Raw genomic sequence first — 20,123 nt, 5'->3', positions numbered from 1 at the left:
TTGCAACTTTATGAGTCATAATATAAAATGTATTTCTTACTGAGGGTCTCAGTCAAAAAAGTTTGAAAGTCCTCTGCTAGAAAATGGAGATGTCTTTATCAGAAACAGGAAATATGGGAAGGTGGAGAAGTTTGGAGCTGAGATGATGAATCGAATTAAGAACATTTTGTTTTTAAAGTGAAGACACTTGGCAGCTGATCAAACTTGAGACTCCGACAAGAGAGAGATAGCAGGCAGGATGCACCCCATCGAGCGTGGTGGCAGTTCGAGAGGACAATAGAATGAGTATCAAGGGCAGTGCATATTTAGATGCCAAGTTGATTTTACAGTTGATAATGGCTTCAGGAGCCAGAGGAGGAAGGGGCAGCTTGACTAGAGTAGAGAAGGGAAGCTTAAAGAACAGGTAACAATTGGGAGAGGTGAGAAAAACCAGAGCAAGCCAGTTGGGAAGAAGAGAAGAAGCCCAGAGGCAGGAAAACTTACAGTGTTAGGAACAGTGAGGAAACCAGCTTGGCTTGAGCAGAGAATGGAGGAAGAGCGTGGACATAATACTTGGAAATGATTACTATTTGTAAATTATTCCAGTAGACTTGGATGTTTGCGGGCCTGGTGTTGGCAAGAGCACTTGGAGCAAGAAGTATGGCAAGAGCACTGGAAAGAATTAGAAATCCCAATCCTTTATTCAAAACACCAGTTGAGCAGCTCCTGCTAAGTTCTAGGGTCTGTACTAGCCCACGGGCGCTCAGCTTTAACTACACACTGAATTCCTTGGGGCGTGTGTTAGTCAGCTCAGGCTGCATAACAACGTACCGCAGACTGGTGGCTTAAATAATAGAAAGTTATTTTCTTACAAATCTGGAGGTTAGAAGTCTGAGATCAAGGTGCCAGTGTGGTTGCTTTCTTCTGAGGCCTCTCTCCTTGGCTTGTAGGTGGCCTTCTTCTCCTGGTGTCCTCATGTGGTCTTCCTTCTGTGCTTTTCCATGTGTTAATTTCCTCGTCTCATAAGGACATTAGTCGTATTGGATTAGAGCCCACCTATATGAAAAAAAATAGCAGTTCTGAGGCCCCGCCAAAGGTCTAATTTAGTTTGTCTGGGTACAGCCTGGCACTGGTACTTTTTCAATGCTCCAAGTTGATTCTAATGTGTGCCCGGCATCAAGAAGCACTGGGTAGGCCCTCAGTGGAGATTCTAGTCATCATTCAGGCTAAAAGAATGTGGAACATAGTTTTCCCAACTATACAATGAACCAGCTGGACGAAACAACTTTAAAGAACCTTTTCAGCATTGAAATTTCACAGCCTAGGGGAAAGAAAATAGTCCACAGCCTAATTCTTCTTTTCTTCCTAGACACTGTTCCCTTTCACGGCATCCTGATAAGAAGTGGCACAACTGGGCTTCAAGAGTAAGCTAAAGAAACTCAGAAAAGTTACAAGAGGATCAACTTCTAGCCAGTGAGGTGTTCCTCAGTAATGCAGTTGGGCGGGATGCTCATGGCGTTCTGCCCAAATGCTTTTGCAGCTAAAAGCTATCCGGGAAAACATCAAGGGGCCCTGTCGTTAGCCTCTCCATGAAGTGTCAGTGGGACTCCTCTGAGAGCAGATTTGCACGAAGAGTGTGGTATGCTAATTAAAATGGAATTCTGTGTGAACATTTCACTTGTGGATTAAATGCAATCAGCATCTAGGGCAGAAAGGGTAGTGTGGGAAAGAGGCTGAGCTGGGTACTCTTTTGGATGGGCTGGGAGACTTAGGCTTTGGCTGGAGTGCTTGAGGGAGCTGACTCCGCAGTCTCCTAGGAGACTCTGCCGCAGTGAGATGAAATCCACAAAGCAGGCTGGGAGAATCCCAAATGCCAGGCCATCTGACAGCTTTACTGGGTTCTTGGCTTACGCCATCCTTCTTTGCTCACCACCATGAGAAGCATAATATAATAAAAGCACATTGATACATGGCATATTCATTCATAGCCAACTGGTAATTTGAGACATTAAATATCATGTTTCTAGAAAACCTTGACAAAGAACCTTTTTTAAAAAGGGGTTGGGGGCACGTTCCAAGGTGCTAAGTACAGTGGACAGTGGGCCAGGTGAGACAAGTCACTGGAGAGTATGTGTGAATTAGGAGAACTGATTTTTCTTCCCTCTACTCAAAGGCAACATAAAGAGGCCTGGAAATGAGAGACAAGAGTTGGCAGAAGATAAAGCCAATTAGAGAGAGCATAGTGGCTGAGGGTCCTCCAGTTAATGAGGGGAAAGCAGGGGAAAAGGAAGAAAAATATAAGAGGATCCCCCAGGAGTATGGATGTATCTGTAAATGGGTGGACTAATGTGCTCTTTCTTGGCTGACATTAGAAATCGAGAGTCCCAGTGATACCACACACAGCACAAGTAATGGGCCGGACAAGAAAGACATGGCAGCAGGTGTTCCAGACAGGAAACAAAGAATGCCCCCTGGTTTCTTGCAGACCACACCTGACATGGAGGAGACCCAGAAGGTCCCCTGTGCCCACTGGAGAGGAGAAGAAGGGGTCCCAGGAGCTAAGAGTCTTGGCTGTCATGCTTGACCAAGGATTTGCATGGCAAGGGGCAAGAGGATTTTGGAGTGGAAGGCTTGAAGGGCAGTCTGCCCCAGCCCCAGAACCCCCAATTCTGGCCAGAACCAAATCTGAAATTCTCCCTAAAGAGATTGCTAGTGTGTCAAGCAGTGTCCAGTCAAGAGACTCAAATCACACCAATTATTTATACAAGAGAGAATTTACCATAAAGAACTGTTAACTAGGTAAATGGAAATACGAAAGGGAATTTTAAGGTATCATGGAAGTAGCAACTACAGGAAGTGCCCCAACCTGTTATGGCTGAGAGAACAGGAAAGACATTGAGGCAATTTGGGTGGCTTGCAACCATAACATCCTAACTAACAAACCTCTCCACCTGTGAACTGGATGCCATCGTCTCCCACCTGTCCATCATTCTCACCCTCTTGAGACCTACAATAAATCTCTCTCTCTCAGCCTTTCTCTTTCTCTCTCTTTCTGCCTTCCTTTGCATCTACACTAAATATACTGTCTATTTAGTCTTTTAAAAATCCTCACTGCTCTTAGTATGCCCCTCCAAAACTCCCCTTACCTCTCTCCTCTGGTCTTCTCCCTCAAAACTCTTAAAAGAATTGTCTACTGGTTCTCATCTCCCATTAAATCCTCGACACTCAGTATTCCCACCATTTGTCCAACATGGCTCTTGCCATGTCTTCTTGGCTCTCTTCTCAGAGGAGACTTCCTTTTGAATGGGCCATGTCTTAATACAGAACAAATGGTGGAGAGCCCACAGTTAAATTGACTTGCATCTCATTGATGGCTGTATTTTGTCCTAGCTATCCAGTGTTGCCTAAGGCCTTGAGTACAGATAGGAGCTCTTCTCGACAATCGTAGCCTCCTGAACCTCTCACAGAACGACATTGATTGCCTGTTTTCCTCCATAGACTATAAGCTCGCTGAAGGCAGGGACTTTCTATCTGGTTTACATCAGAATCTCTAGCATCTAGCATAGCGCATGACCTATAGTGGATGCTCAATGATTAATTGTTGAAAAAAATGTTGAGAGATTGTTTTAAATCAGGAATCTCATCATTTGGTGAAAAGTCATTAGAATTTACATTATTCCCTTGAAGTTTTATTCTCATTTATATTTTCATCATTGTGTATATCTGATTAATTTTAATACATCAATATTTTTTGCCATTTTTCATTATCCTAGTATTGAATGTCTTACATCTTTACCCTGAATGAAGTGAATGATTTCACTAAGAGTAAGTTTAATAAAAATGGTCTGCATATTGGTGAGGCCACTTGTATGAAATTGTATATTTGATCACTAATTGTGTCTTAAATTGATATAGCTATTGCTTTCAAATAAAGAGTTCTCAACCCCCTGACTTTTCAGGAACTTCAATTAAAGCTATTTACCAACTGGTTCCCTTGAGAAGCCTCAGGGACAGAGCAGAGAGGGGAATCAGTGTGATTAATTTAGAGGTGTCATTCTCAGTCAGATGCTTAAAAGGTACAGAGCAAACTTGGGTCCCTCTGAGACCACAGTCTTATTGACCTGTCCAGTGAAGAGCTCAGCTTCTCTTTCCCCCCTTGAACTTCATGCAAACATAAATGGGAAGTGGAGAAGTTAATGTAACAGCTTGCAATCTCTCAATCTCTGTCATCAATCACAAGCATGAGCAGCAGCCTTTGGTCTGGCAATTTGAAAGTTTGTTATGTTCTGACTCATCTAGTCAAGAATGACATCGGCACAATTTCAGTTTTGATATACAAGATGATGACAACCCTGACTGATGCCCACTTTTAGCTTCCCATTTCTGAAAGCCTAAATGAGCCCTTTCTCCTTCCAGGTACCGTAAATTCATATTGGCTTAGAAGGCACCTTCCCAAGTAAGATGTCAAACTTTATCTAAAGGTGTTTCTCTTTAGGGCAGTGGATGCTCCCATTGGCTCAGCTGGCTACTCTGCCCATGCAGAATTCTTTGCTGTTCCTGAGGCTAGGATCCCCTTCTCAGTAGTTATGGCTATTGTTCCAGAGTAGCTTAAAAATAGACAGAAGCCAATCTGGCTGCCATCCACCAGAGAGGCTTTGTCGTCATGAAGCCAAAGCGTCTGAAAGGAAAGTCGACACAGTCCCCAGGCCTCTCTCAAAAGTGCTCATTTGTTGGTCAAGACTGTCGTTGCTCAGCTCCAAGGTGGCCATCATCAAATCTTTCCTCCCTGTACACATAAGCCACCCTCCCATCAAGAGGTGGAGCCTGCTTCTGGGTGCAGGAATAAATAGGAAATATTTCTCTGGGCATTAGCTCATGAGCAAAGCTTTCCTCGAGTCCTCCAGGCTGATGTGAACTTCTCCCTTCTGGTACCCATGGCACCTTGTACATTCCTCCATGACAGCACTTACCTTACCACATGTAACTGTCCTACACCCATCGGATAGCAAGGCCCTTGAGAGTCCCAAGCACAAGGTCTGGCAGGTAGTGGGCACATAGCATAGTGATTAACTCCAAGGGTTTTGAAAGACATTCAAAAGGTTTAAATCCTGACTCCCCCACTTAATTACATGTATGAATTTTGGCAAGTTTCTCAACTTTTCTGATTCTTAGTTTCTCTACCTGCCAAAGGGATAAGGATATCTATCACATAGTGCCATCAGAGCATTAAAATGAGATCATGTGTGTAAAGCATTCAGCACAGGGCGTGACAGAGCAAAGCCCTCAATATATGATAGTTATTATTATCATTATTATTATTATTATTATTAGGCTCTCAGCAAATGTTATAGACAAAGAAAAACACCTCTAAACTCTCACTGCTCTCCTGAGATGGCTCCTTCTTCAATTCCTCTTCCGTATTCCCCTTCAGTCATAGCTCTCCACCTTAGCTGCACAGTATAATTACCTGGGGAGCTTTAAAGTTTCTGCCACCCAGGCTGCCTTCCAGGTCAACGAGATCAGAATGTCTGGGAGTGGGACCCAGACATCAGGAGCTTTTATAGTCTCCAGGTGATTCCAACATGTGGCCAAGCTTGAGAACCATCCCCTTAAACGGAATCACTTCTCCGGGCTTGCTCTCAGGCCCTGCATGCCCTCCTTGTGAGACCCCACCGCATTCGCTGTGGCACAGCTGTCCCCCAGGCTGGTGACTCTCGAGACTCTTCTTCCAGACCTACCTTCCCTTCCAAGCTCCAAATGTGCATTCCCTTCTGCTGCTTGGTCCTTGCCTCTGGATATTTCACAAAGCTTTGAATCAACCAGTCCAAACAGAAGTCTCTGTCTTTCATCCCTGCGTTCCGTCTACCCTCCTCCTGGGTTCCCCATCTCGGTTAAGGGCAGGAACAGCTTTCCAGATGCTCAAGCTGAAGAATCACAAAATCGTGTTTTCTCCTTACGTAGTCTTCCTCCAGCCCCACAAAAATCAGCCACGCATTCTCTGTTTCGTTTTCACGTTGTCTTGGTATCATCGCCATCTTTATGCTCAAATTGTCTCTACCCTAAATCAAACCCCAGAGGCCACAAGCTCAGACTATTGCAGTGATCTCCTGTCCTAGTCTGTCCATCTTCTCATAAATCTTTCCACACTTCCTGCAATATATTCCTAAAATGCAGCTCTGGTCAAGTCACTTCTCTGCTTTAAAATGTAATGGCTTCCCATTGTCTTCGGTCCAACTCCCTACCCGGGCTCAGAGTTTTTTAAGATTTGAAACCAGCTACCGCTCCTTCTCCTAACCCCATCTGCAGCTTGCTCTCCAGCCACGTGGTTTACCAGTCTTTACCAGGACAAGACGCCTTCACACTCTGCAATCTGGACTTTCAACCTTTGTTCAAGCTGGAGTTTCCATCTCAGTCTCTCTCTCTCTCTCTCTCTCTCTCTCTCTCTCTTCTCTTTCTTCATTCTCTAGCTACTCTCCTTCAGAATCAATGCACCGCTCAAACCTCCAAAAAGAGCTCTATCTTCCTGTGTCAGCCAAAGGCCTCAGCTAGTTTCCTCCTCCCTGGGTCTCCTCCAAGGGTAGCTTTGTAATGGAAAATTCCAGGAAAAACTCTATGATCCTCACTCCTCTGTTCTGTCCTCAACTGCCCGGATTGGAGCAGCTGAGCCCCTGGAGCTCCCTTCTGCCCCTAGCCCTAAAGGGATGGGCTTGGGCAGCTGGAAGCCCATCACCCTATTAGCTTCCATGATTGAATGCAGGTTTCCAAGCCACTGGGTTTTCTTATCTTGGCAGTGAGAGGTTTGTTACCTGTTGTGGTCAGGATTAAGAACACAGATTCTGGAGCTAGAGAGTAATTCTTAGATTCGACTCCTGGCTCTGCCACTTCTCAGCAGTACAACCTTGAGCAAGTTACTTAACTTCTCTGCTTCAGCTTTTTCATTTATAAAATGGAAATAATAATAGTACTGACTTACAGGGTTGTCATGAGGATTAAATGATTTAATATTTTAAGGTTCTTAAAATACTATCTGGGGCATGGTAAGCATTGTGTAAGTGCTTGTTAAATAAATAGAGAACCTTAGTATGTGTTAACAGGCCATCTAAGAGAATGTAAACCTCCTCAGGGCAAAAATAACGTCTATTTGTCTGGAACAGAGTCAGTGCTCAAAAAACATGTGAGTGCTGATACAAGTGGAAATTGGTACATTTCTGGGAGACTGTTGGATAATATGCATCAAAATTTTTAACACAACTGCTCTTTGATCCAGTAACTCCGCCTCTCAGAACGTTTTCTATGGACACTACTAAAAACTGTGAAAAGATGCGTCTATGAAGGTATTCAATGCAGTGCTGTGTATAGTAGGAAAAAAATGGAAACAACGCTAATGTCCTCAATGTCGGTTACATAAACCATGGAATACATAGACAAAGGAATATCATGCATCTATTAAAAGTTGATGATGCATATGTGTATTGAGGATATGGGAAGATATCCAAGATATATTATTAGGTTTCAAAAGCAGGCTACACCACGAGTATAACATGATCTCATTGTATGTACATACATGTATATATGTTTACATATGGATAGAAACACATCAGGAAGAATACACATCAAATGTTAAAAGTTACCACGTCTGAGCAGTGGGATTATGGGTGATTTCCAGCTTTTTCCATTTTTAAATTATGAAATGGCATATTTTTTAATTAATGTGTTTTTAATTGAAATAATACTGAAATATATGTAGAGAAAAAAGTGAATTCTCCCTCAAACTCCCAATCACTCACTCTCCCCCGATGCAGCTAAACAGTTTGGGGTCTTTCTGACCTTTTTCCTGACCTTCATCTATGTGCATCCAAACATACTCAGGTAGTAGAAGAGGTTTTTCTAAGCTTTAGGATTTAAAGGAAATTGGCACCAGTCCCTTCTCCCACATCCAGGGAAGTCCAATGCCCTGCCCAAGATTTCCATAAATCCCCAAAGACGTACGTTCTCGGGACTTCCACTGGCCCTCCATCCCTGCTCCTACCAAGTTCTCTGTCTCATTTATGATTTCCCTTCCCCACCTCCTCTTTCCTCTACCCTCACCAATCCTGATGTGCAACAGAGCTCCTTTTCCTTGACATTGCCCAAAACCACACTCTCAAGCCATATGGGGTATGGTGCAAGGAGTAGGGATTTATTTTAAAGAAAAACAATTTGTAATTTAATACAAAAAAAATCCCCATTCTTGAAAATCCTCTTGTCCCACCTCCACCCCCTGAGCAATGGGACTTTCTCCTCACTACCTTTCTCAGCAGGTTCAAGACTCCGACCAGGTCTCTTGAACTTTGTATATCTCCCAAGACCCTCCTCACATTAACTTTTGTAAATTTAAGAACTTACGAACTCTACTCAACAAAATGTCATTTTCTCTGGGTTTCATCCTTATGGTGACATATCAGGGACCCCAAAACACATTGTACAGCTGAAGCATCCAGATACTTCCCCAGATGGTACCCCGAAGTGGAAGTGATGGCTCACCGCATGCCGCAGAGCACCGATCTGCATGGGTGAGGTCTTCATCTCACACTCCAGGGGTTCTAAAAATGATTCTAGATAAAGGGTGAACTTCTAACTCTCCCTATAGAGACATCTTTCCTGTTTCATTGCCTTTAGGGAGGTTTCTTCCTGCCACTGACATCCCATGTCAGTTTAGTTGTGCAGAAGCCTTGGTTCAATCAACTGATTCGAGGGGCCCCCTATTTGGCTTTAGATCATGGGGTAACCAGGAGGTATGATTCTATCTTCAAGGGCATCATCAGTCCCACTTTCATCCTCAGACTCTCTTCTCTCCTAACAGTTTGGAAAATACCCTTAGGACTACCTCTCAAAGGTCAGAAGGAAGTTCTGGAACTCTTCAGCAATCAACCTTGCAACTTGGTGTGGGTGCAGGTAGCCTGTCAGAGAGCCAGTCATACACAATACGAGATCCAGAAATTTCCCTCAGGTACAAGCAGGCAAAGAAGGCCGCCAGAAGTTGGTCTAAAAATCAGCATCTATAGGCACAGGGTTTCTTGAAAAGTTGAAGTCTTTTTTGGAAGACACTCTTGGACTGGTCAAAAGTCCCTGCGCGGCTCTATCTGCCAAGTCACAAGTCTGAGGAGACTGGCTGATATGGTGCAGAAAGAAATTAGGGGTGCAGTGGAGTCCCCAGTAGAAGCCACGTGATACAAGCACGGGAGAAATTCCAAGGAAAGACGATGCGGGTCTGGAGAGAATCATTGCAATGTGTGGTTAGACACGCTCTGCAGATGTCGTTACAATCCTGGCAGGGACCCAAAGCAGAGGAGTGGAGCCAACAGTAAGTCTCCGAGTCCTTGCTTCAAAGCTAGGGGCTGCCTCAAAGCTTCAAATGTCCCCGTCCCTGGGCTGACTGCCTTCAACGTTCAAACAGGTGGTTGGAAAGGCGGAGGGAAGAGGGAATCCAGGTGCTAACATTTTGAGTGGTACCAACAAAAGGAGAAGAGATCTCTTCCTACGTGTGTGCGAAGAACAGTTGCTGGGGACAGCATGGGAATTCTGAGCTGGCTCCAGAGAGAGGCCCATCCCAGATGGCGTCAAGGTGGTGTGACCGGGTCTCTGGGGTTCTACCCCGGACATTCAAGGTTCAGAGGAGGGAGGTAGACCCGGCCTCTGTCAGCCCAGGTCTCCAGGGTCAGCAATCCTGTCCACTCTTTGGCCACCCACGGAGATGGCTACAAACATGTTAGTTATGCTCAATAGGCAAATTATCTCCTGGAGCTTAGCAAGGAGAACGTGGCAGATTCAAGACAGGGCAAAGAATGTTAGCAATCCAGGCCTTGGGGACTCAGGGCCTCGGAACTGTCCCTGAGCTGGCTCCGGGCACCCTCAGCCATGGAAGTCAAGCACTCTGGAGCCTAGAATTGGGAATACCTTGAAAGTGACATGGTGACAGGAGAGTGTCAAGATTCAGGCAGGGGGACAGGGAAGCCAGTAAGCAATAACTTTCGAACGTGAATCCAAGGTTTGTTGGCCCCATGTCCTTTCGACCACAGCAGGCCCACCTCTACCATGCTCCAGCAACAATTTTTACTCTGTTTCATTAAAGATACTTCTTAGCATCTTGACAAGTAACGTCACTTCCAATGATAAAGCATTGCAAGTTGGTTAACCAGTGACCTTGGCTCTCTTACAACACCGATGCCTGAACCATTCAAATCAACCACAGTTATTGGGATCTAAGGAGCACTCGTGCGTGTACTGGACAGGCACCCCCAGCCCAATTACATTATCACTACTGTAGTAGCTGCATTTATTCACATCTTCCTTGTATCACACACAGTGACAGTGCTGGATGGTTTACACAGATAATCTTCACAGCCGCCCTGTGAGGGACCCATTGTTTCTATCCCCATTTTCCAAGTGAGGAAACTGAAGCTCAGAGACATTAAGTAATTTTACCAAAGTCACACAGCAAATATGTTAAGGAACTGAGACTCCAAAAGCCATGCTCTTAACCACTCCTCTACATTGCCTCCAAGAGGGAACAGAAAGGAACAGCCATTTACTAGGCTACTACTACGTGCCAAACACCTCTAAGGGCTGGAGAGACAAAGGTGAGAAGCATGTGGCCTCCTGGGGAGAGAGGTATGCAGTGCAAATTATAAAGCAGTAATTTGAGGTCAGGGGGGTTCCACTGCTCCGGACACCCCTCCAGGCCTGAGCTGGGTGCTCACCTCCGCTCGCGGGCATCCTCCGCTGACTCTCCGATCATGGTGTGTTTCCGCCTCTGCCCTACTGCACTCTGAGCACATAGGAGAGGGACCACAGCTCGGTCAACACCATGCCCGGGCTCTGCAGCACTGTGCCTCACAAACCACAAACCCAAATGCCACCTCAACCTAGGGATTCATTTATTGAAATGGAAATTAAGTTCTGGATATCTATGCTAATTGGAGAGTAACAACTGAGATATTCACACCTTGGAGAAACCGGGTACCTAGCAGGGACGCAGAGAAGGAGGATGGAAAGAGAGGCAGGACCTGCAGGGTGCTCCAACTGAAAGCTCCCCTCTCACATGGAAGCTGTTAAACCGTAGTCAATAGATTGCCAGGCGTGAGTCAGAAAGTATGGGTGCTGGTTCAGCTGGGCCTCTGGCAAGATGTGGGGTCAAGGTTAACACCCTAAGCCCTGCTTCCACTATCTCTAGAATGGGAAGAATCATGCCCGCTCAGCCTACCTCACAAAGCTGTGATGAGGATCACAGAGTCAGTGAAGAGACAACGTTAAAAAGTGCTTTCTGAACTATCAAGAGCTGTTCAGGAGTCAGGGGCTACAGTGGTTCCCACATTTCCCACTGGGTGAGCATGAAGGTCTTCATAGACCAGCAGAGGAAGTGGTATCTCAGGGCCAGGAGGGAAAAAAGACGGGATGGAGACCACCTGCCAACCTCTCTCAGTAGACCCAGCTCATGCTGGCTCCAAGGACTCTCCCAGCACCCTTTCCTCCCCTGGGTCCTGGGCCCCATGGACAATCAACGGACTAGAAGCACCTCTTCCCCAAGGAGAGACCTGGGCAGACGCTGACCCGGCCTGGGCAATTTGAGCTGAGATGCGCCGGACCCCGCCCTTTCATCAGAAAGCCTTTCCTGCCTTCCTTGACTGAGACCACCGAACGTGGTGTAAATATTACTCACCCAACCCTTGCAGCAAACCTGGTTCTCGTCTCATCTCTGCTTACACCAGCTGTGTTACCTGGGGGAGGGCACCTTGCCTCCTGGAACCCTGTTTACACAGCTGTAAATACAGGGCTACCAAGATCGGGCTTTCTCAGCCTCGCCACCGTTGACATTTTAGGTGAGATGACTCTGTGATGTGGGGAGCTCTCCTGTGCGTTACAGGATGTTCATCCCTGGGTTCTACCCACTAGAGGCTGGTAGCACGCCCCTACCTCCATCATGACAACCAGAAATGTTTTCACACATTACCAAAATCACCACCAGTTGAGAACCACTGACCCAGCTGATTTCTAAGGCCCTCCAAACCACTTCAACTCCTCCAGCGCAGGCACCAAGGCCCAGAACACCCTCCCAGGCTTGAGACAAACACCCTCACATCAAGTGTCACCTCCTCTTCAACATCCACAGCCAAACAAAGACATTCACCTCTGTTGTTGGGTTTCATCAATTACCTGCACTCTTGTATTCATTTAAATGATCGTCAGAGATGGAAATCTTGGCAGAAAGAACCCAACTCTCATGTCAGAAGGCCTAAAGAAAGGGAGATTTCTGGAATGGCCTTGGAGTCAAGCAGATCTGAATTGAATCCTGGCTCTGCTCTGAGTCCTTCCCAAATTCACATAATCTCCTCAAGCTTTGACGTTGGCATGCAGATTAAACGAGATAAGTATTGAATAGGCCTGTCGCTGTGTCTCCTCCACAGCAGGCTCTGGATGTGTGGTCACTCCTTCCCGCTCTCTGTGTGTGTCGACAGTGAGGAACTCAATGAAGGGGAGTCCCTCCGGCTCTTTGACTGGACTCCTTGTTCAAGCCTACGTTTACACCCTGTGGCTTTGCTCCATCTCTCATCTCTCTTGGCTGTTCCAGCGTGTGGCCAGAGCACTGGCCAGTCTTCCCTCTGGCCTCAGCAGCTCATGTCTGGCCCCCAGACCATCTCCCCAAGAGGAGAGCCAATCCTCATCTTCCGAGCTGCAAGCAGGATAGAGCAATGAAGCCCATCTTCACATCCTATCAATGCATCCAGACTAAGTGGGAACAGCTGCCGGGGGAATTCATTACTTGCCGAAGACAGAGCTCTCTTAGAACCCTGCCTGGCCTCCCTTCCTGCTCGGCCTCCCCAATGCTCAAAGTTCGGTAACTTAATGGGAAGGAAGCCAAGTTAATAGGTAATGGAGCTGCCTGTCTATGTGCAATAAACACAAAGAAATCTCTCTTCAAGACCAAATCCAGGAGCGCAGGCTAGGAGTCATGCCTACTGATGAAGCTGCCTCCCTCCTGGACCGCAGCGACAGTCCTTCCCTGAGACCAGGGGAGGGATGCAGAGAAAGCACATGGATTCTGCAGTGTGTGTGTGATGTTGGCCCATCTGCCCAGCCTTCTCTCTGTCAGGAAACATCAGAGCAGATCAAGAGCTTCTGGAGGCCTTGGGCAAGTTACTTAACTGCTGGATGCCTCAATTCCTCATTTTTAAAGTGGAGGTGATAAGAGTACCCTTCCATATAAGGCGGTTGTGAGGATTAAGTGAGTTAATTATAAAGCACTTAGGACCGTAGCTGGAACACAGTAATAATATGTGTGCATTATTATTATTATTATTATTCTCAGTCCTAGTTATTTGGGGTGCCCAGAGACAGATGTATCCAACACGGCACCATAATCCATCCAAGTTTTCATGATAGCGATCACAATCATTCAATGTTTATTGAAAACTTATTATATGTATATTTCTTTAATATTCACAACCATTCTACGTGGCTAGTAGTGTTATTGTCCACATCTAATAGACAAGAAAACTGAGGCTTAGGGAGTTCCAGAGAGTTATCCAAGGGCACCAGTCAGCAAAGGAGCCCCTAGACATCACCTCCCATTTGGATTAGGGCTGTTTCACTCCAGAGCCCAAACATCACTGGGTGGCGTGATCTGTACTTTCCAGAACTCTGAAAATTTCTGAAATGTAGAGCAAATATTCTTGCTACAACTTCACATTTAAGAAGGTTAGCAGAAAATTCTTCAATATTTACAGATCCTTGGTTGCAAACCATAGAAACTGATTTTGCCTAACTTAAGCCAAAATGGATAACACTGAAGGAGATCAGGGGCTCTCAGAATCAACTGGAAGGCTGGGACCCAGGCCTGGATTCTCCTAGGGCATAGACAGCTCCTGGAAGCAGGAAGTACAAGGGTGGTCCTGCGGCAGGAATGGCCAGATCAAGATGCCACCAGTGGAGTGGGCAACACCACGCATTGGCCGCCTTGTCTTATTTGCTCAAGATTCACACTCCAGGAAAGGAGCATCCGATCACCCTGGTTTGGGTCACATGTCCCCATGTTTACAGGAGGACAGGGCTCCACTAAACTAGAGTCAGCACCCATCCAGTGCTTCTTCCACTACAATGTGAAAAATCTCTATCCAGAAGCACTGCCACCCATTCGAAACCCCAAGTCAGGGCTCCATGCAGTCCCAGAGATCTTTCTGGGGTCTAGAAAACCAGGTCAATCATCCTACTCTGGACTTTGTGGGGCCTCCTGATCCTGAGGAGCCAGCCATTGCCGTGTGTAGGGGAGGTAGAGAACCTCAGAGCATGGGGAACCTCAGCCAGCGACAGGACAGCCATATGCACATGTTGGATCTGAAAAGGAAGACGAATTGGTGCTCATACATTTCTCTTCCTCCATACCCCTCCTGGGCTCACGTGGTCCTTCTTTGCAGTATCCCTCCATCCTTTCCTCTTCAGGGGCCTTGATATTCACTGTAACTAGATTTCCCGGTATGCTGATGTAGGGAGGTCTGGAGGTGCCCTCAGTGAGACATCCTCAAGTGCCACACTCAGATAAAGCTGGTCTTGTTGGTTCTTGGTCTTTTTAGGTTGTGAAGTCTGGGCTGCCCTTGCTTGTTGCCCTAATGGACCCTGCGTCCCCGCAGAGGAGAGGTAAGGGGAGAGAGAGGAAGATGTGTGTCCCCAGATGCCAGGGGGGTGGTCCCTGCAAATATGTTAGTCTTGGCAAATTCTAGCCCAGCTATGCAGCCTATAGGGAGAGTAGGTGCAACAGTATATAACAGCACCCAGGGGCCTCATTAACCTGTCGACTCCATGCACTGCCTGTTCATATGCTAAGACAGGGTCATGGAGATAAAAAAAATTAAATATCGCCAGTCAAGCTCCTGGATAAGGAAGAAAATTCATTGCTCCAACTGCTTTTTAAATAATCTTCTGAGAATGTGGATGGTGCTTCCAGAAAAATGGCTTACATGAGAGCAGATTTCCACTGAGACGGCAGAAAATCATTAATAAATGGTTCTCCCTCCTTTCCCTAAATTAAATGGAGTACTTTTCAAAACTTTCAACATCATGAAAAGCAACGACAGGCTGAGAAACTATCACAGATGGGAGGAGGCTAAGAGCTTATGACAACTACATGCAATATGCGACCCTGGATTGTATCTTGGAATAGAATAATGATATTAGTAGAAAATCCAGTAAATTCTAAAATCTGTAGTTTAGTTAATAGTATTGGATCAAAAGATGCTAATATTAAGGGAAGCCAGGTGAAGGGTGTCTGAGAACTTTGTGCATTACCTTTGCAACTTTTCTGACAATTCAAAACAATGAGTTCACTAAAGGGGGGGAGGGGCAGTTCTCATGAAGAGCAGAGGATGCACATCCCTTGGTACCAAGCCCAGTGTGGGTAAGGGGGAGCCTTGAGCAAGGCACAGTTAAAAGTAAATCTCCCTCAACGTCACTGAGGCCCTGAACATTCAGAAACACTTGAGCAGAAAAGCCAGAGGGAGGAAGCAAAGGGAATTCTCTTTGGGTTTTTTTTCAGTTTTTTTCTTTTTTTGTTGTGGTAACATTGGTTTATAACATTAAATAAATTTAAAGTGCATATCATTATATTTTGATTTCTGTGTGGATTACATCGTGTTCATCACCTGAAGACTAATTACCATCCATCACCACGTACGTGTATGTGCCTTTTGCCCTCCTCCCTTCTCCTGGTAACCACCAATCCAATCTCTGTTTCTATATGGTTGTTTGCTGTTGTTTTTATAGTCCACTTATGAGTGAGATCATAAGGTATTTGACTTTCTCCCTCTGACTTATTTCACTTAGCATAACACCCTCAAGTTCCATCCATGTTGTCACAAATGGCCAGATTTCATCGTTTCTTATGGCTGAGTAGTATTCCATTGTATATATTTACCACATCTTCTTTGTCCATCCTTCTTGGGCACCTAGGTTGCTTCCAGGTCTTGGCTATTGTGAATAATGCTGCAATGAACATAAGGGTGCGTATATCTTTATGCATTCATCTTTTCATGTTCTTTGGATAAATGCCCAGCAGTGGAATAGCTGGATCATATGATAGATTTATTCTTAATATTTTGAGGAATCTCGGTACTGTTTTCCATAGTGGCTGCACCAGTTTGCACTCTCACCAGTACTGTGTGAGAGTTCCCTTCTCTCCACATCCTCTCCAACACTTGTTGTTTCCTGTCTAGTTAATTATAGCCTTTCTGATGGGAGTGAGGTGATAGCTCATTGTAGTTTTGATTTGCATTTCCCTGATAGCTAGTGATGTTGAACATCTTTTCATGTGCCTGTTGGCCATCTGTATATCTTTTTTGGAGAAATGTCTGTTCATATCTTTTGCCCATTTTTTAATTGGGTTGTTGGTTTTTTTGTTGTTGAGATGTATGTGTTCTTTGTATATTTTAGATGTTAACCCCTTATCAGATATACAGTTTGAAAATATCTTCTCCCAATTGTTAGGTTGTCTTTTCATTTTGTTGTTGGTTTCCTTTGCTGTGCAGAAGCTTTTTAGTTTGATGTGGTCTCATTTGTTTATTTTTTCTATTGTTTCCCTTGCCTGGTCAGACATGGTATTTGAAAATATGCTGCTAAGACCGATGTCGAAGAACATATTGCCTATGTTTTCGTCTAGAAGTTTCATGGTTTCAGGTCTTACATTCAAGTCTCTAATCCATTTTGAGTTAATTTTTGTGTATGGTGTAAGATAACGATCTACTTTCATTCTTTTGCATGTGGCTGTCCAGTTTTCCCAACACCATCTATGGAAGAGACTTTCCTTTCTCTGCTGTATGTTCTTGGCTCCCTTGTTGAAAATTAGCTGTGCATAGATATGTGGATCTATTTCTGGGCTTTCAAATCTGTTCCATTGATCTCTGTGCCCATTTTTGTGCCAGTACCATGCTGTTTTGGTTACTATAGCTTTGTAGTATGTTTTGAAATCAGGGAGTGTGATACTTCCAGCTTTGTTCTTTTTTCTTAAGATTCTTTTGGCTATTCGGAGTCTTTTGTTATTCTGCATCAATTTTAGGAGTCTTTGTTCTATTTCTGTGAAAAATGTTGTTGGCACTTTGATAGGGATTACATTGAATCTGTAGATTGCTTTAGGAAGTATGGACATCTTAACCGTGTTAATTCTTCTAATCCAAGAGCACGGAATATCTTTCCATTTCTTTGTGTCTTCTTCAATTTCTTTCAACAATGTTTTACAGTTTTCGGTGTACAGATCTTTCACCTCTTTGGTTAAGTTTATTCCTAGCTATTTTGTTCTTTTTGCTGCAATTGTAAATGGGATTGTATTCTTAATTTCTCTTTCTGCTACTTCGTTGTTAGTGTATAGAAACACAACTGATTTTTGTATGTTGATTTTGTATCCTGCAACTTGACCATATTCATTTATTATTTCTAAAAGTTTTTTAGTGGGTTCTGTAGGGTTTTCTATATATAAAATCATTTCGTCTGAAAATATTGACAACTTCATTTCTTCCTTTCCAATTTGGATCATTTTATTTCTTTCTCTTGCCTGATTGCTCTGGCTGAGCCTTCCAATACTGTGTTAAATAAGAGTGGTGACAGTGGGCATCTTGTCTGGTTCCTGTTCTTAGAGGGATAGCTTTCAGTTGTTCTCCACTGAGAATGATGTTAGCTGTGGGTTTGTCATATACGGCCTTTGTTATGTTGAGGTACTTCCCTTCTAAACTCATTTTATTCAGAGTTTTTATCATAAATGGATACTATATCTTGTCAAATGCTTTCTCTGCATCTGTTGAGATGATCATGTGATTTTTATTCTTCATTTTGTTAATATGTTGTCTCACATTGATTGATTTGCGGATGTGAACCATCTCTGCATCTCTGAAATAAATCCCACTTGATCACATGTATGATCTTTTTGATGTATTGCTGTATTTGATTTGCTAGTATTTTGTTGAGGATTTTTGCATTGATTTCACCAGTGTTATGGACCTATAATTTCCTTTTTTGTGTGTTGTCCTTGTCTGGTTTTGGTATCAGGGTAATGTTGCCTTCGTAGAGTAAGTTAGGAAGCCTCCCCTCCTCTTCAATTTTTTGGAAGAGTTTGAGAAAGATCAGTATGAAGCCTTCTCCGATTGTTTGGTGGAATTCACCAGGGAAGCCATGTGGTCCTGGACTTTTATTTTTGGGGAGGTTTTTGATTACTGTTTTGATCTCATTACTGGTGATTGGTCTATTCAACGTCTCTACTTCTTCTTGATTCAGTTTTGGAAGGTTGCATGATTCTAAGAATTTATCCATTTCTTCTAGATTATGCAATTTGTTGGCATATAGCTTTTTGTAGTATTCTCTTATAATCTTTTATATTTCTGAGGTGTTTGTTGACATTTCTCCTCTTTCATTTCTGATGTATCTGAGGCTTCTTTCTCTTTTTTTTTTTTTTTGGTGAGTCTAACTAAAGGTTTGTGAATTTTGTTTATGCTTTCAAAGAACCCGTTCTTGGTTTCATTGATTTTTTTCTATTGTTTTTTAGTGTTTCTTTCATTTATTTCTGCTCTGATTTTTATTATTTCCTTCCTTCCACTGATTCTGGGCTTTGTTTGTTCTTCTTTTTCCAATTCTTTTAGGTGCACTGTTAGATTGCTTATCTGAAATTTTTCTTGTTTGTTGAGGTAGGCCTGTATTGCTATAATCTTCCCTCTTAGAACTGCTTTTGCTGTATCCCATACATTTTGGCATTGTTGTATTTTCATTTTCATTTGTCTCCAGGTATTTTTTGATTTCTACTTTGACTTCTTCATTGACCCCATCATTGTTTGGTAGCATTTTATTTAATGCTTTTCTGATTTTTCTTCCTGTAGTTGATTTCTAGTTTCATACCTTTGTGGTCAGTAAATATGCTTGGTATTATTTCTATCTTCTTAAATTTATTGAGATTTGTTTTGTGTCCTAATATGTGATCAATCCTGGAGAATGTTCCGTGTGGATTTGAAAAGAATATGGATTCTGCAGTTTTTGGATGGAATGTTCTGTGTATATCTGCTAAGTCCATCAGGTCTAATGCATCATTTAAGGCCAGTACCCCTTTATTGATCTTCTGTTTGAATGATCTATCCATTGGTGTCAGTGGAGTGTTCAAGTCCTGTACTATTATTGCGTTACTGTCTGTTTCTCCTTTTATGTCTCAATAATTGCTTTATATGTTTAGGTGCTCCCATGTTGGGTGCATACATATTTACAAGTGTTGTATCCTCTTGTAGGATTGTTCCCTTTATCATTATGTAGTGCTCTTCTTTGTCTCTTGTTACAGTGTTTGTTTTAAAGTCTATTTTGTCTGATATAAGTATTGCTATCCCAGCTTTCTTTTGTCTGCCATTTGCATGGAGTATCTTTCTCCATCACTTCACTTTCAGTTTGTGGGTGTCTTTAGGTCTGAACTGTTTCTCTTGTATGCAGCATATATACAGGTTTTGTCTTATTATCCATTCGGCCACCCTATGCTTTTTGATTGGAGCATTTAGTCCGTTGACATTTAAAGTAGCTATTGATAAGTATGTATATATTGCCATTTTGTTAATTTTTTTCTGGATGTTTTAGTAGTTCTTCTCTGTTCCTCTCTTCTTCTCTTGCTTTCTTCCCTTGTGGTTTGATGACTTTCTTTAGTATGATGTTTGGGTTCCTTTCTCTTAATTATTTGGGTATTTATTATAGGTTTCTTGTTTGTGGTTATCATGGGGTTTATACATAATGACCTACATATATAGCAATCTGTATTGAGTTGATGGTCTCTTTAGTTTCTAAAAGCTCTACTCTTCTACTCCCTTCCTGCTCCATTTTATGTTTTTGATATCATATCTAACCTCTTTGTGTGTGTGTGTGTGTCTGTGTATCCATTACCCTCTTATCATTGAAATAGGTAATTTTAGTACTTTTGTCCTTTGACTTTCATATTATCTTCATAGGTGGTTGATCTGCTACTTTTACTGTATTTTTGCCTTTACCAGTGGTTTTATTTCCTGTTTGTTTGTGGGCTTTTTTGATAATTTTCTTATCCCTAATTGTGGTCTTCTCTTCCCCACTTAAATAAGTCCCCTCAGCATCTCTTGTAGAACCGGTTTCTT

The 20,123-nt window shown here is 43.5% G+C and overlaps 1 long non-coding RNA gene across 1 annotated transcript in view; it reads right to left on the bottom strand.

Annotated features, from left to right (window-relative positions):
* Nucleotides 1-851: 851 nt before the first annotated feature.
* LOC139074064 (uncharacterized) overlaps nucleotides 852-20,123 on the bottom strand; it is a 112,541-nt gene continuing 93,269 nt past the window's right edge. The window contains exon 4 of the long non-coding RNA XR_011523390.1: nucleotides 852-1,035. This is a non-coding gene — a long non-coding RNA (uncharacterized lncRNA). The remainder of the gene's footprint in view (nucleotides 1,036-20,123) is intronic.

Source organism: Equus przewalskii, chromosome 10, assembly GCF_037783145.1.
Source record: "Equus przewalskii isolate Varuska chromosome 10, EquPr2, whole genome shotgun sequence".
Classification (NCBI taxonomy): domain Eukaryota; kingdom Metazoa; phylum Chordata; class Mammalia; order Perissodactyla; family Equidae; genus Equus; species Equus przewalskii.
Note: the sequence above shows the minus strand (reverse complement) of the source record. Positions and strands in the feature narration are given on the sequence as shown.